The following is a 16,070-nucleotide window of genomic DNA, read 5'->3' as shown; positions in this document are numbered from 1 at the left end:
CCCACTGTCCATCCCTCCCATCTCCTTAAAATTCCACTAGTTAATGATGAGTAGTGTAACTCATCTTGTGTTTCCTCTGTCTTTCCTCACAAACTGATAACCGGTCTAGAAGATCACGTCAGATTATCTCCTTAAGGTTTGCCTCCGTGAGTACTATAATGTTTTGGGATGCCTCCACGATTCGTTCATGTCTCTTATCACTCCTGTTATTTATTCCATTTTCGTTGGTGTACCATACCTTCGGCTCCTTTTTCCATTATTATATTCCAGTTCGTGGGTTCATAGATCCCTGGTCCTTACCCATAGGTTAAGGGATGGAAGAGTTTTATGCGGGTTGGGGGTATGAACGGTATAGAAGTGGGGGTAAGATTTTAAGAACATAAGAAAGAAGGAACACAACAGCATACCTACTGGCCTATGCGAGGCCAATTTTGTGAGAGTGCTGTGCCGATGGTATTTGCGTTTGGGGACTCGGGATGTGAAGTATGGTTTGTTTTGGGTTATTGTGTTTGGTTGGGAAGGCGACTAAGGGTTGTGACGGTTCTGTGGGTGGTTGTGCTTGGTGCTCTTCCCGAGGCTGAGCTTCCATGACTAAAGGAATTGAAGTTAACGATGCTTGACTGCATATATATACACACGAACGCACACGCGCGCGCGCGCACATACACACACACACACACACACACACACACACACACACACACACACACACACACACACACACACACACACACACACACACACACACACACGCGCGCGCGCGCGCATAACAGCCAACACGATTTCAGAGACGGGAAATCCTGTGTCACAAACCTACGGGAGTTCTATGACAGATTATTCTACCTTAAACAAAAATGAATATATATAAATAATTATTGATTCAAAGCTAATATGTATGCAATGACGTAGTGGAGAATGGTGAAGTGCCGATGTTCTGGACACGTAGCTCTGAACCGTGGTTGGGAACACCGAGACGTTGTTGATGATGGGGGGGGGGGGGGACACAGGTAGACATGTCTGTTGAAGCAGAAGACAGTGACCCCAACACTAGTATAGGTTCTGTCGAACAGAGGTACTGTGATCCTCTGACCACCACAACACTTGTGAAGCAGTCGAGTCGCCAGTAAAGAACCACCATGAAACACTGGTGGGGTTATAACTGGGAGAAGGCTTTTATAATAGTGTGTAGCTGACTGGGTGGTCGGCTACGTGAAAAAGGGGGACCAGTGTAGTTAGAGATGTTAAAGTGACGTCTCTGATCTTGTAAAGATTAATGTTGTCCTTATCTTTATATCGCTTCTGTCGAATGACCTGAGTCGACAATCAAGGCTAAAATAAAGAAAACACGAAGTTACACACAAATCAAGGAATCACTCACATGATAGGCATACACCCTTTAAAAGAAATGGTGAGGATTAAAAGATGACATAACACTGCAAGTCAAATCAGAGCAGAAATAAATTGGAGTCTAAAACCCTAAACATGAGTGCAGTTCTTATTAAAACTAACTTATTCCAAAACAAACAATAATTTATACAGGAGTGGAACAAGTACTTAGATTTGATAGGAGCCGCAAGTCAAGTAACTGACCACCAGTCGAGGAGACGCTCGTCACCTTTTACTGGGTGCAGAAAGGGCGGGGGAGTAGAGGGAAAAATGCACCCACCCTAACTGAACAAGCTGACTGTCCAACAAACTACCACCACCATTCATTCATACTTCTACCAGTCCTATCTAATGAACTTTTCCCTCTCAATAGCGACCTGCGAAGAATCAGGGCCAGGAGCTGTGAATCGACCCCCTGCAACCACAAATAGGTGATTACAAATAGGTAAGTACACATACACAGATATCTGGGCTCCAGTGACCACACCATACTGAAATTAAAGTTCCTTGTAGAGCTAAACGTAGAATAGGAAACGTCACAGGAATGAGGGATTTCTTTAACGCAATGCAATGGGAAAGCCAGACAGGGGAACCACTAGGAGATTAAACTGCACCTGGATATGTTCATTTCATTATTGTGTAGTGAAAGTGTGGAGTATAGACTGAACCTGAGTTGTAAATTAGACTGTATGTTAGTTTGCCCGGGGTATTTTCCAAATTCCTTACGTCATGAATTATCAATTGCGAAGGGAGTCCAGGAAGAATACAAGGTTCATCCTTCCTAGTTCATCCTTTCATTTCTCTCTCTCTGGTTGAGTCCCTAACATGTTGGTGCATGAAGTTCTCCATTACTACCTCCAGTGTCTTAGCTCCCCATGTTTCTGTTTCCCCATGTGACTTTAGAATTCCCCAATCAATCTAGTTGAAGTTAAAGTCCCCCATGAGCAGTAAATTTCCTTGCACCTTCCCTTAGAGTTGGCCGGGGAAACCCCTCAAAACCCCGTAAACCTATAAAATTCACCGGTTCTCACTGCCATACACGGCAACCAGATAAGTCAAAGATATGAATGATTCATCATTTCGTAATTTTTTTCAAGGTATGAGAAATCAGTTATCACCTCTGTTTTTATATTTATTTTTTTAGCCTTAAAATTTTCGAAAAGTGTATAGTAATTCTTTCCATCACATCCATTAACATATAGACCTGTGTTTACAAAATTAGTTCAGAACATTTAATAAGTTTGTAAATGAGGTCAAAATGGCCATCTTAAGTTGATATGCAGTGAAACAAGTTTAAATAATGCCCTCGGTCAATGCCCCTGCCTAGCCTACTGAACGGTACTTTAACACACCGTCTGAATAGCAACTTAGGTTTACTCTGTGCATTCACTCCCTCTACATTAACAGTGTTAGGAGCTTGGTTTGATTTTTGTTTGGTTTGGTAATGTTTTGGCAGGTTAGGTTAACTGTGGTTTGGTATGATTTGGTTTCATTTAATTTGCTGTGACTGTTATACCTTATATTTCTCTCTTTCTCCGTGCCCTCTGCATTTGTAACCTTCATTTCCATGAATCGGAAATTTCCACTCTTCGTAATTCGTTCTCTCGCCTTGGCTGCCATTCCGATTTCATAAACTCCGCCTTCTCATGTGCTAAATGGACTTTCTTTTCCCCCAACTCTCTACTCCTGTGAAATCCCCTGTTCTCTTCCTTCTCTAAATTTCCCGTCTTCTTAATCTCAACACCTCTTTCCGTCCCTTAGATATTAAACTTACTTTTCACCTAACCAGCACCCTTGGCAGTAATCTAGTTAGTACCTCTTCTTCCGTTATAGATGCCCCTGAGGTGTCTACTGTTTCATGATCCTCCTTGTCCTCTCCGATACTTTGGAGAAACTGGCCGCTCTCTTTCCGACAGACTCAAAGAACACAAAAGAATAAGTCATAGTCCCGGTTTTGTCTCTGTAGATGCCTTCTTCTCTCATTACATTATCAAATTCCCCAAACGTCAGAACAATCGTGATTTAACTAGATCCTTTCCCTACCTCTTCTCCTTTCCTATCTGATTTCGTTTTTCTTGCTTTCCTTTTTTTTCTGCACAAGTCCTTGAGAGGCATTAGCGCACTATGAACATATGGGATATAGGTACAAATTTAAATGGGGTCATTTCTCTCTTTGCTACAGTCGCTGGCAGATTCAGCTGTTGGCTCGAGGGGCGTTCAAAACGCCATTCAACTCTTTGATGAACTGAACGTAGACAGTCCTCTATTAAATTCCCTTGAGAAGTTCATTACTAAGGTCTGTGGAGGAGAAAGAAGCTCAGGAACACCACTACTTCCAGCGAAATCAAATTGTAGAGATTATTTTACTGACTCGGAATGCTCTTTGCTGGCATTTGCCCATGACCCACTACTTTAAGGACCAGGCTGAGGGACTGATTACCTCAAACTCTTGCTCTCCTTACACCTTTCTGCTTTGTAATGGACTGGTGAAACCACTGTGTGGCGAAACGTTTCATCATTAAAGGATAATACTTCTAGTAACCCTACACCTCTTCTTTATTTCCAAACTACGGATTCTCTTTATAATATTCATTGCACACATGGCCCACAGTCACATCTCCACTGCCTCCAGCTTTCTCCTCGCTGCAACATTCACCACCCATGCCTCACACCCATATGTGGACGTTTGTATTACTATGCTCTCATACATTCCCCACTTTGCTTCCATGGATAATGTTCTTTGCTTCCAAAGACTCCTCGATGCATCACTCACTCATCTGCTGACACGTCCACTCCCAAATATCTGAATTCATTCACCTCTTCCATACTCTCTCCCCCCAATCTGTTGTCCAGTCTTTCGTTACCTAATTTTTTTGTTTTCCTCATCACCTTACTCTTTCTTATATTCACTTTTAATTTCTTTCTTTTACATATCCTACCAAACTCGCCCACTAACCTCTGCAACTTCTCCTCAGAATCTCCCAAAAGCACAGTGTCATCAGCAAAGAGCAACTGTGACAACTCCCACTTTTCTTAGATTATTCTTAAACCCCAAGCCTCTTGCCAACTCCTGAGTATTCACTTCTCTTACAACCCTATCTATGAATATACTGAACAACCACGGTGACATCACACATCCTTGTCTAAGGCCTACTTTTACTGGGAAATGATCTCCCTCTCTTTTACATACTGTAATAAAGTTGGTAGAATTACCGACAATATGTAAAGTAAAAGGACACAAGTGCAACTAATGTGACATTTTTATTGTGGCACCGTTTCGCTCTCCAGGAGCTTTGTCAAGCCGTTACAAGCAGTACATGGACACAGAGCCTATATATATCCTCTGTGTCCATGTACTGTTTGTAACGGCTTGACAAAGCACCTGGAGAGCGAAACGTTGCCATAATAAAAATATCACATTAATTGCACTTGTGTCCTTTTACTCCTACATACTCTAACCTGAGCCTCACTATCCTCGTCCCAAAGATGAAGGTACTTGTACCTCCTCCCTCTTAAGTTCACTGCTTGGAAAAGACCCGGGCCGGGAGAATGTTACCTATCTCTTACTCCATACATTTGCAACATCTGCCACATTGCCACCCTATCCACCCTGTCATAAGCCATTTCTATTTCCATAAATTCCAGAAAAACCTCTTTACGCTTATTTAAATACTGTTCACTTACACGATTCACTGTAAACACTGATTTATTATTATCATTATTATTACTACTATAATTATTATTTTTATTATTATTATTATTAGAAACAGTAGAAGTAGCTGTTTTATTATGTGGAACTGACAAACCTGTAAGGGTCAAGCAGCTATTGAAGAATTACACATGAGATTTCTTTGAAGCTCTAATTCCTTGAATACAGAGCCCTGACCAGCGTCGAGGCAATTACTCCCATATAAAATAACCTGATACAAATGCACTGTAATATATATAACGAAATGTTGAAAAAGTGTCGTGTTGAGTAAGGTGGCAGAGTACAGTCACTGTTGTCTGGCTGGACACACACACTAATATAACTGCATGATGGTCGCAAAACTCACATTAGAGAACAAAATTAATATAGCAATTTTAGTTCTGAAGTTGATTTCAACTTTTTTGTTTTGGACTGGTATGTGCTATTGAAACGACTGTCGTAAATTGTTATTAATTCTCTTACTATCCCGCTTCCCGTTGGGAAACTCATGTTTTTCATATAGTCTTTGTATGGGGGTGTGTATTTGTTCTTGTATTTACGTGTGTATACATGTTTGCTAGAACTAATTGTTGTGTATGTTTGTGTTCGTGTTTGTTTGCGAGTCCATGTACACATTCGTCAGTGTTGTGACAAATGATTTGAAAACTGGCAAGTTGAAGATTCAGACATTTTGCAACATATGAGAATCTTTGTTAAGGAAACCAAACCATTATCAAACCATTTATCACATCCGTCAGACACTGCAACATCATGTGAACTTGATACAGGGAGTTCTTCATTACTTGTCCAACATTTGGACGAAGACCTACTTACACTAGTGGATGGTTCCACTCTTATCCCGCCGCCTCCTGCTTCGACTCACCTGTCAACAGCATATAAGCCATTTCTCCGGTCATATGCTGTACTTTCTACAAGATTGATGGATTGAACACATCGATTCCAGGCTAAAGGACTGATTACAACAAACTCCTCCTCTCCTTACCCCTCTCTGCTTTGTATTGAACTGAAGAGGCCACCGTGTGGCGAAACGTTTCCTTCATAAAATTTCCCATACGTTACAAAATGCCTCAATCTTCAATTTGTCAGTGTTCATAGTAATAGCTTCATGTTTGCTTTCTAGTCTACCATAACTGGAAAATACACAAATAACCCGCACATAGGTGAAAGAGAAAACCTTATGACGACGCTTCGGTCCGACTTGAATTATTTATAAGTCACACTGTTGCTTTGTTAGTAGTAATAATTAATAGTAGTAGTAATAATAATAATAATAATAATAATAATAATAATAATATCTTTATTTCTACAAGTATATGTATATGGTATACAGGCCTAGCTGATATCAATGATATACTACTATATAGAAAGCCGCTTGACCCATACCAGTCGACTAACACCCAGGTACCCATTATACTGATGGGTAAACATGGTAACAGGTGTCTTAAGGAAACACGTCCTAATGTTTTCCAGCCGTACCAGGGATTCGATCTCCGGATGTTAGTGTGCGAACTGAGTGGGCTTGCGATCGAGCTACGGGACACCTAGTCCAAGTCGGACCGAAACGTCGTCGTAGGCCTTTCTCTCTCCTTTATGCAGGTTATTTGTGACTTTGTAAATAGTGCCAGTCGGACCAAAACATCGTCGTTAGCGTTTCTCTCTCCTATGTGCGGGTTATTTGTGTATTAGTGCGTTAAATTTTATTTGTATGTAATAATCCTTTACCACAGGTGCAGAATTTTCAGAGAATTCTTTTCGTTACCTCGAGTACCAAAGTCTAGTTCTTGTCTCAGCTGCATCATATGAGTTGGAAAAGTAAAAAAAAAAAGACAATTTTAACTTTTTCGGTTATGTGGGATTCGAGCTGCGGGGAAAATAACGAGAACCAAACGCTTTAACGACTTGGCTGAGGAAACTATTTGTCTGATTCTCCCTTTTCCCACTGACCTGAGGAGCTGGCCCTTAATTCTTTCCTCGCGGACCAATGTCCAAAGCCCTGGGACTAGTCTGCTTACAAGTCAGTCGAGTTTCAAGTCTCTATACGTTTAACTATGTGTGTGTATAACAGTGCACCGTCTCTGCCTATGATCGTGTGTGTCAGTACTATTTAAGAGACAAGTAAGACATGTGCAACAGTAAGCATCGTATTTCCAAACTGTTTCGCCAACCCAGTAGGCCTCTTCAATCGAGTACAGAGGAAGAAGCTGTACTCGACTGAAAAAGCCTACAGTGTAGGTGAAACGTTTCGGAATAAAGATAGGTAACTGTTACACTTATGTCTTACTTATCAACTTGTCGGTATTTTAATCCATTATCATATTCACTACTAAGGAGACTGAAGCCTGTTGTGGTGGAAGAGGTCGCAAGAAACACGTTTAATTACCTTCGAAGTTTAATAAAAAGTCATTGGACTTTGTTTTATCTCAGATCAGGTCAGGGGGGTCAGGGATGAGTTGAAACACAAAAGGTAAAGTGGTTTTCGTACGAGTAAGAATTTCGTGAGATGGGAGGCGGTTTTAGCGGTACTGTAAGGGGCGATGTGTGAGCAGCGGTCGGGGTCTGTGCCGGAGGCAGTTTGGGGTCAGCGTTTGAGGGCGGTGTGGGCGGTGGTTTGAGCGGCGATGATGGTGAAATGCAGAGATGTTGGAAGGATAAAACTGTAAACTGCTGCAGGTAGACACTTTCTGGGCCTCACTAAGCAAGACGAATTGCCTCTTGATTATCAACTAATAGCTAAATTCATTATCTGTTGCAACACCCACAGTTATTTGGCACTTTATCTTTAACAGTTTTTGCATTATATACCAAAATTATACATATACGTATTTTCCTATGTAAGCTGCTGTCATTTTTTCAGGGTCATTTTCTGTTCAATGTAGGAAACTGGACACTGCTAGTGACTGTTCTCTCTGTCACTTCCTCTCTCCCTGTAGCGAAATTACAGATGAGGCAAATGTACAGAGAACATTCACTGCACGTATATGTTCAGCTGAGCACCATAATTACTGGAAACGTTTGAAGTCCCTTGACCTGTATTCCTTGGAAGACAAGGTAGAAACATATATCATGATTTACACCTGAAAAATCTAAAGAGATTGGTCCCAAATCTGCACTCAGACATCACTCCCAAGAAAATAAAAAGGCTCGACATACTGTGCATTACAGGGAGCATTGAAAAATAAAATTTTTAGAGATGCAAGCTGTATTATTAGAATCGCTTGCATCCTCTGCCACCTTGTCATTCAGAGCAGGGAAATCAGTGAAATTAATTTTCTGGAAAGCAACAATTGGCAGCTCAAACAGAGGATCCTTGATTTGCTTGCCAGTGGGACCTCTCCAGTGCTCAGGACCACTTGGCTTACCGTCATAGTGGTAGATAACTGCCTGGAATGGCAGCTCATTTCCATGAAGGTTACATATAAAACAATGGACTTGATGACCAACCTACATTTCAAGATGATGAACGGCTCCATTGTCTCCTCCGACATTTACGTTGGTTCCGTCACAACCAACACATACAACAGGCTGCTGAGTTAGTTTCTGTTCCACCAGAAATGAATAGATGGTCTTGCCAATCTCCTTTCCATGGTCTGACTTGGGAGTCACATGAGTGAAATATTCAGTGCTGGCCTCTAACATGATGATGTAAAGATCTTTCCCCACTATCTTTGGACTCCATTTCCTGGTCCTCTCATTCTTTGTCATTACACGAATGGTCTTCTTACCATCATAATACAGTGATGGGACATTTTCCAAGTTTGTTAGCTCATTTTCTTGCCTCTCCATTCGGTATTTGTGTCTGGCATCTCGCAACTTCTGTGGTCCAATAACTTGACTTTTGTCTTCCTAGGTGGCAGTAACAATGGTAGCTCCAGCATAATCACTGATCAAGTATCGGTCATATGTATCCGCCAGTGTGGGCAGTCTTGTTCTGTTCTGCTGTAAGCTGCTGGCAGTCGCACCCCTCAAGACAGTCAGCAGCAGTATCGACAGTACGCCTATCTCTGGCATCATTTGAATTATCGTCAGAATCAGCAACTTCTTCACCTGCCGGTTCACTCTCTTTCCTCCTGCCGCTTCCTGGCTCTGGCTGTATCCTGATCCACTTTTATCGTTGCTCTATACCACATCCTCGTTACTGTCATGTCAACACAATCAATTTTCATCTTCCTATCGCCTCTCTGGTCAAGGAGAAACTGTACCTCACATTTAAAAAAATTCACATCACAATTACAGGCAAGGTGTTGTTCGTCACACTCCTTTATTTTGCACCCTATATCTTGACAGTAGGCAGCAGGACAGAAACAACTACATACATCAAACAACTCGTCCATTTCTTCCTGAAATGTAGCTTTTTTTGGAGACGTTTTTGTTCTTATTAGGTTCTGTTCCTCTACTGTACAGTTTTCTCAATCTTCCCTCAATAGTTTTCTGGCTGTGAATAGTAATAGTTTTTCTGTCTCCAATTAATTTCTGCCATAGTTCAGAACAATCCTTAGCTGCTATCTTGATAATCACTGAAACTTCAGTAAACTTTCCTTCATCACATTTATATCGCCAGCAGTTCCTTAACATATCGTCTGAGGACGGAAGTTTGTTCATTGGAAGAACACTGTCATGGCCAAACAATACATGTTCTGTGGCTTTCCTTGTTGACATTGTAGCCATCTTAGTACTAAAGTATATAAGTAATCTGAGTATCTGAAAAGAGAGAAAGTTAATGTTTATAAATACTACAGAGTACATAGATACAGTACATAGAACACTACGCTGCGCTACTCAGTAATACAGACATATTCCAAAATTTCAATAGTAAATACTGTAGACTAAACCTCAACTAATCAACTTCATATTTGGCACTGAATCTAAGATGTGTATAAGGAACAATGTCTGAAGAGTGCAGCTTAGACCAGAGTTTCAATGCTTCATACTGTGCAACATACTATATGAAAAACAGGGGCTCCGTGAGTATACTAAAAGAAAAGAGTAATTGTCAGGGGTCCAAGAATATTCAACAGCCTCCCATCCTACATAAATGGGTTTACTAATAGATTCTAAGCTGTCTTCAAGAGAGATTGAGATAGGTTCCAAGAGTTAGTTCTGGACCTGTGGGGATGCAGTTCGTACGTTGGATTGCATGCGGCCAGCAGTAACAGCCTGGTTGATCAGGCCCTGATCCACCAGGAAGCCCGGTTGTGGACTGGGCCGCGGGGGCATTGACCCCCTGAATACCCTCCAGGTGGACAACAGTATATACACTCAATCATCCTTTCCATTCTGTCAAGGCCATAGGTAAGTCAGGCAAATTTTTCTTTCTCCCAAACCTCAGTCATAATTTAAATAAAATTCTATACATTTTTGTGTGTTATATTACGTTATATAGCATTTGCTCGTATTTTTATGAAGAGTATTTATTTTAGTGATACTGATCTGTAGTTTAGCTAAGAAAATTATGTTAATTTCATTTTTACAAATGCTAATATTCCTGGACGCTGTGTGACCCTTCTCTGTTTTGGGTTTAGTTTGATTATATTTATTATTATTATTATTATTATTATTAGTAGTAGTAGTAGTAGTAGTAGTACTAGTAGTATTAGTATTTCTGGTATAGCCTATGTGGTCATGTTGTTTTGTTTACTCGCTCCATTATACATTTTAATTTTCATTGATCCTTTAAATTGTTTAAAAAATATAGAATAAAAGTTTACTGTGGGAGTGTGGTGAGGCAAGAGAAAGAAGGCTTATTTATGGCTTGGTGGTATAGTATTAGTTTCTTTCATTTTTATGTTTAAGAGTAGCAGTGGAGGGTGAACTGAATGAAAGATTTTGAACACCACTTGTGGAAAATTGCATTTATCTGAATGTATAATTATATACATGACAGTAAATGAACAATGATAACTATTATTTATCAGTTAGACAAGTAGGAATTTGGGACACTTAGGTCGCAAAAAATGTCCCCCTTCGATACCTACCACTGTCATAACCACAAGTTGCTCTGGACCTATTAATTAAATGAAATATACATACACCAGGAATACTGGTAAATATATAAATTTGTGGACTGTATATTAAAAATAATAAATGGTTATATATATACACAATTACATAACAGAAGGAAAATATATCTTAATATCACTCACCAATTTGACTGGATATTAAGTTGTATCATACTCAGAAAAACCTTACTAACTAAATTTATGAAAACACTGGCCAGAATTATACACAAATCTAGAGAGCTTATCTGAGGTTCCTGGAGCTGTCTTGTCCAGTCGCCTGATATCTCAAGTTATGCAGGAATGCATATCCACCAATTTCACCTCCTATTTGAGAGGTGTCAGCACAATTTTAACCTCTAGAGCACGAAAAATTCTTCCCCTTTCACCAACGTTTCTAATACAAATTCAAAAACCAAGATGGCGAGTCTCTCCACTTTTTTTCGATAACATACTTCTTTTAAAAATACAATATAGGGCATCTATTTACCTATAAATTACCGTATTTCCGGAAAATATATACAGTATTTTCCACATTGCGGCCGGCCGGAGTTCGTTGCTAAACGACTCAAATTGCTCATTTGACAATGGTGGAGGACCTGGGTACATATAGGATCTGGCATCCACACGGCGACATATTACACAAGATTTAATCACCTTTTTTACACTTTGCGGTCCTTGTGGAATCCAGAAAGTTTCCCTAATACAATTGAAGGTATCTTGTACCCCACCATGCATTACATTTTTATGGGCATTTAGAAAAATCAAATTTGTTAGATGATGAGTTTTGGGCAGTAAGATAGGGTGTTTAGCATAATCACCCAATTCAGCATTTTGTAACCTACCTCTGCGCCTAATTACATTGTTCTCTAAATACAGCCCCAATTTCTCTATTATGGAACCTTTCACAATTTTTCTTTCCATCATCAATTTAATCTCATTTCCACAGATTTCCTCCTGTACCCTCTTTGTTTAGAAATTTAAACACCAACTTAGTTACATTGATTAGTTTGGGTAAAGAAGAATACCTATTTATATCAATGGGTAAGGGAGGACAAACTATTGGAGCGGTGGTCACAGTAATTTCAAAAGGAGCAATATACGCCTTTTGTACAGGCCAATTAGCTTTATTTACCAACCAGCTCGGTCCTTTAAACCATGATACAGCATTTACAAATTTAGCATAAGGTAAACCTCGAGACAAGAAATCAGCTGGATTCTCCTCACCAGGTATATGATTAAATGTTAACATATGCTGACCCAAACTATTATACTTCTCTTGTATCTGATTAATTTCAGCGACTCTGTTTTGTACGTACACAATTTTACTGTTTTCATTACGAATCCATTGTAAGGATACCTCATTATCAGACCAAATTACAGTGCCACTAATATTTATCTCCTGCAACTTATTTCTTATATAATTAGCTAATTTGATACCTACATAAATGGCTGTTAATTCCAACTGAGGTAAGGTACGTGATTTAATTGGAGACACTTTAGTCTTAGACATAACAAGAGAAATAACACTATTACATTGAAGGTAAGCAACTGCTCCATATGCCAATTTTGAAGCATCACAAAAAAATGTGGAGTACATTTTTCCCATTTGGATTGGCCACCTGGCGTGGGAACTCCAACATTGGAATTTTTTCATAATCACCAATTAATTCATCCCACCTGTTAATGAATTCCTCAGGTAGCATTTCATCCCAAGCACATTTACGTTTCCATGCTTCCTGAATTAATAATTTCCCTCTTATAGTAAGGGGTGACACTAAACCTAGTGGATCAAAACATTTGGAAACTTCAGCAAGCAAAACTCTCTTAGTTAATTTATTGTGCATACTGTAATTATTAGGTTTTAACATTAACAAATCTCTCTCAGTATCCCAAGTTAAACCCAATACATTACTACATTTTTGCACTTCATCTCCAGGGTAATCTTTACTTATTTTGTCCTTCAATTTGGACGAATTACTATTCCATTCTCTCAGAGGCATATTTGCATTTTGCATTATTTTATTAGCCTCTCCATAAGTCATTAACAGTTCCTCTTCAGTTGACGTCACACCCAGGAAATTGTCCACATAAAATTGTTTGTTCATTACTTTACTCAATGGACTTCCCGTACATTTAAGGTGTGCATTTATCGTCGCTTGAAGTAGGAACGGACTGGATGTAGCACCAAATAATGCGCTCCTAAAGCGAAAGGTTTTCAGAGGGCTAAGTGGGTCAATAGGATTCTCAGGCCATAAGAAGCGGGTACAATCCCGGTCAGCCTCTTGTAAACCCACTCTTAGGAAAGTTTTACTTATGTCAGCCGTAAAGGCATAATTCTTTACTCTGAAATTTAATAAGATATCTCGTAATTTTCCCGTCAACGACGGACCTGTCATCAAACAGTTATTTAAACTAGGTACATTTTTGTTACTCCTGGCACTACAATTAAACATAATCCTCAAAGGAGTGGTCTTAGAATCCTTCTTCACTCCGTGATGTGGCAAATAGTGACCATAAATTTTGGCTTGCTCAGGAGGTACCTCTTCTATAAATTTATTAATTAACTGCTCAGCAATTATATCATTATAGGCAGTTAACAATTCTGGTGTCTTACTCAGTTCGCGGAGCTGAGCCTTTAATTGTTCATATGCCATTCTGTAATTAGTGGGCAATTCTGGATGGTTCAGTCTCCACGGAAGTCGTACCCAGTATTGTCCAGATTCAAATTTTACATCTCTCAGGTATTGCTCCTGAGTAAAAGAATCGTCTGGACTTTCTTCATTTACATTTATTCCAATGCTGTCTAATTCCCACAATTTATGCACTGGCTCAACACCATCCTCTATGGAAGAATTATACTGGGGTACGATTTCATGAGTAAGACACACAGTTATGGTATTTGTAGTTTCCTCTAGTCATGAATTATTATTACGAGGAATCCTACCATACATTACATGGCCTCCTGCAGTCTTCAAAAGGGTGACACCACGTTTCTTTACCATACCCTTTACAAAGGAGGCATAATAGTCACTACCTATCAAAATATTTATTGGGACTACAGAATCATCACTTACCCCAGAAGGTGCTAAATTTACATTATGTGAAAGTCTTTCTGTAGCTTTACTAAGCCCTACTGTAGATATTTTCTCTGGAAGTCTATCTACAATTACTGCATTAACACGTTTTTTCTCATTGCCCAACCTGACAGTTACATAAACAGTGTCATACAATTGAGCCCTTTTATCCGAGAGAAAACCAGATAATTTTAAAGTTGTGGGATCTCCCATCTGTACTTTCATACCATCAAGACATTTACGTTTTATGAAAGTACGCTGGGATCCCTGGTCCAATAATACATTTACAATTTTTTATTTATGCCTTTTATCATCAATTTTTACCTGTAACACAGGTAAGGCTACTTCAGCAAAACCATCATTATTAACATTAGCAGCAATTTTTACATTAGCTACTGTTGTGTCAGGATTGTCAACATTATCATTATTATCAACATTATCATATAGACCTTTACACATGACTATATGGTGTCTTACTTTGTGACATTGATAACAGAAGTTTAATTTGGCATAATCCTTTACATTGTGATTTCCTAAACATCTGATACATCTGTCAAATTCCTCCAATCTTTCAACTTTATCATTCCATGAATTGTATGCATTGCGATTCTTAGATAAATGAGTACCCTTGCAGAAAAGACAATCTCTCTTTTCTCTGACTGGTTTCTTATTAACTGGGCTACTCTTAGGAGGGTACTTACTCTTCTTACCTAGTGCAGAATCATTATTTCTGATTCCTGCTACTTGATATGTACCTATGAAACTCTTTTTAGGAAATGAATTTTGATTATTAACATTGGGATAATTTTTCCCTTTGTGAAACTTGACAGATACCTCAGAGTTATTATGTGTTGCATCTTTAAAATTATTTGGTTGGCTGGTCTGCAACTGCACAATTAATTCTTGTAGACCTAGTCTTATTTCCTCCAGACCAAAATAACCCTTGTGATATTTGTTGGAGAGTCATTCAAGTGTTTTATAGTTTAATTTATTCTGTACAATGGCATTCAATAACCAGTCTGATTCCTTCAGATTATATTTATTACTTAATGTTTTGAGAGTGCTCTCCAGTTTAACTCTAAACTGCTGTAAACCTTTGTAAGTATGATCTGGAGATTTTAAATTAATAATGATATTCACTAGATCCAACCTACTTTGTTCTATATTACCATAAGTGACTTTAAACAAGTCAACTGCTTCCTTGTAAGAGTCATTTACATTGGGAAAGGCTTGTATGAGTATGTGAGCATCTCCTCTTACCTGTCCTTTGAGGTAAAATAATTTAGTTACACAGGCTAGAATACTCCTATCATGCACAGCTGCTTTAAAAATTGACCAAAATTCCTCCCAATTTTCTCCAGGATTAAACACACACAAACACAATTCTGGGAGTTTTGGCAAAGACATATTATTTGTTGGAGCAGACTGACCAACTGCCTGGTTTACACATTTTAATTTATTCAAGGCCTGACTTTTAAAAGAAAGAATCTTTTCCTCTAATTCATAATACTGATTAATCATGAGATCTACTTCAGTCTCATCTACACAGTTTACTAACAAATCTCCTTCATATTTGTTGTAATATAATTTGTATGAATCATATCTATTACCTAAAGCATCTAAATACAATTTTAAATCATCAGTATTCACAGTTTCTTGATTCATTAATTCCAAACATTTATTGTATGCTTTTGTTACATGCCTTTTTCTAGCTTGCACAGATGCTTTCTTTGCTCTATATTCCATTTGTTTGTCTTCTACATTAATTTCCTCATTTTCAGCCATGATGCAATGTATTAAATTCAACTTAATAACACTGATTATGTACTAAATTATGCACTTTATAAAGGTAAATAGTACAACTTACCTTTAAATAAATTCTAGCTACTTGAGCTTAGCAATTAC

Source organism: Cherax quadricarinatus, chromosome 77 (genome assembly GCF_038502225.1).
Source record: "Cherax quadricarinatus isolate ZL_2023a chromosome 77, ASM3850222v1, whole genome shotgun sequence".
Lineage (NCBI taxonomy): Eukaryota > Metazoa > Arthropoda > Malacostraca > Decapoda > Parastacidae > Cherax > Cherax quadricarinatus.
The sequence above is the reverse complement of the archived record's forward strand: the minus strand, read 5'-3'. Positions refer to the sequence as shown.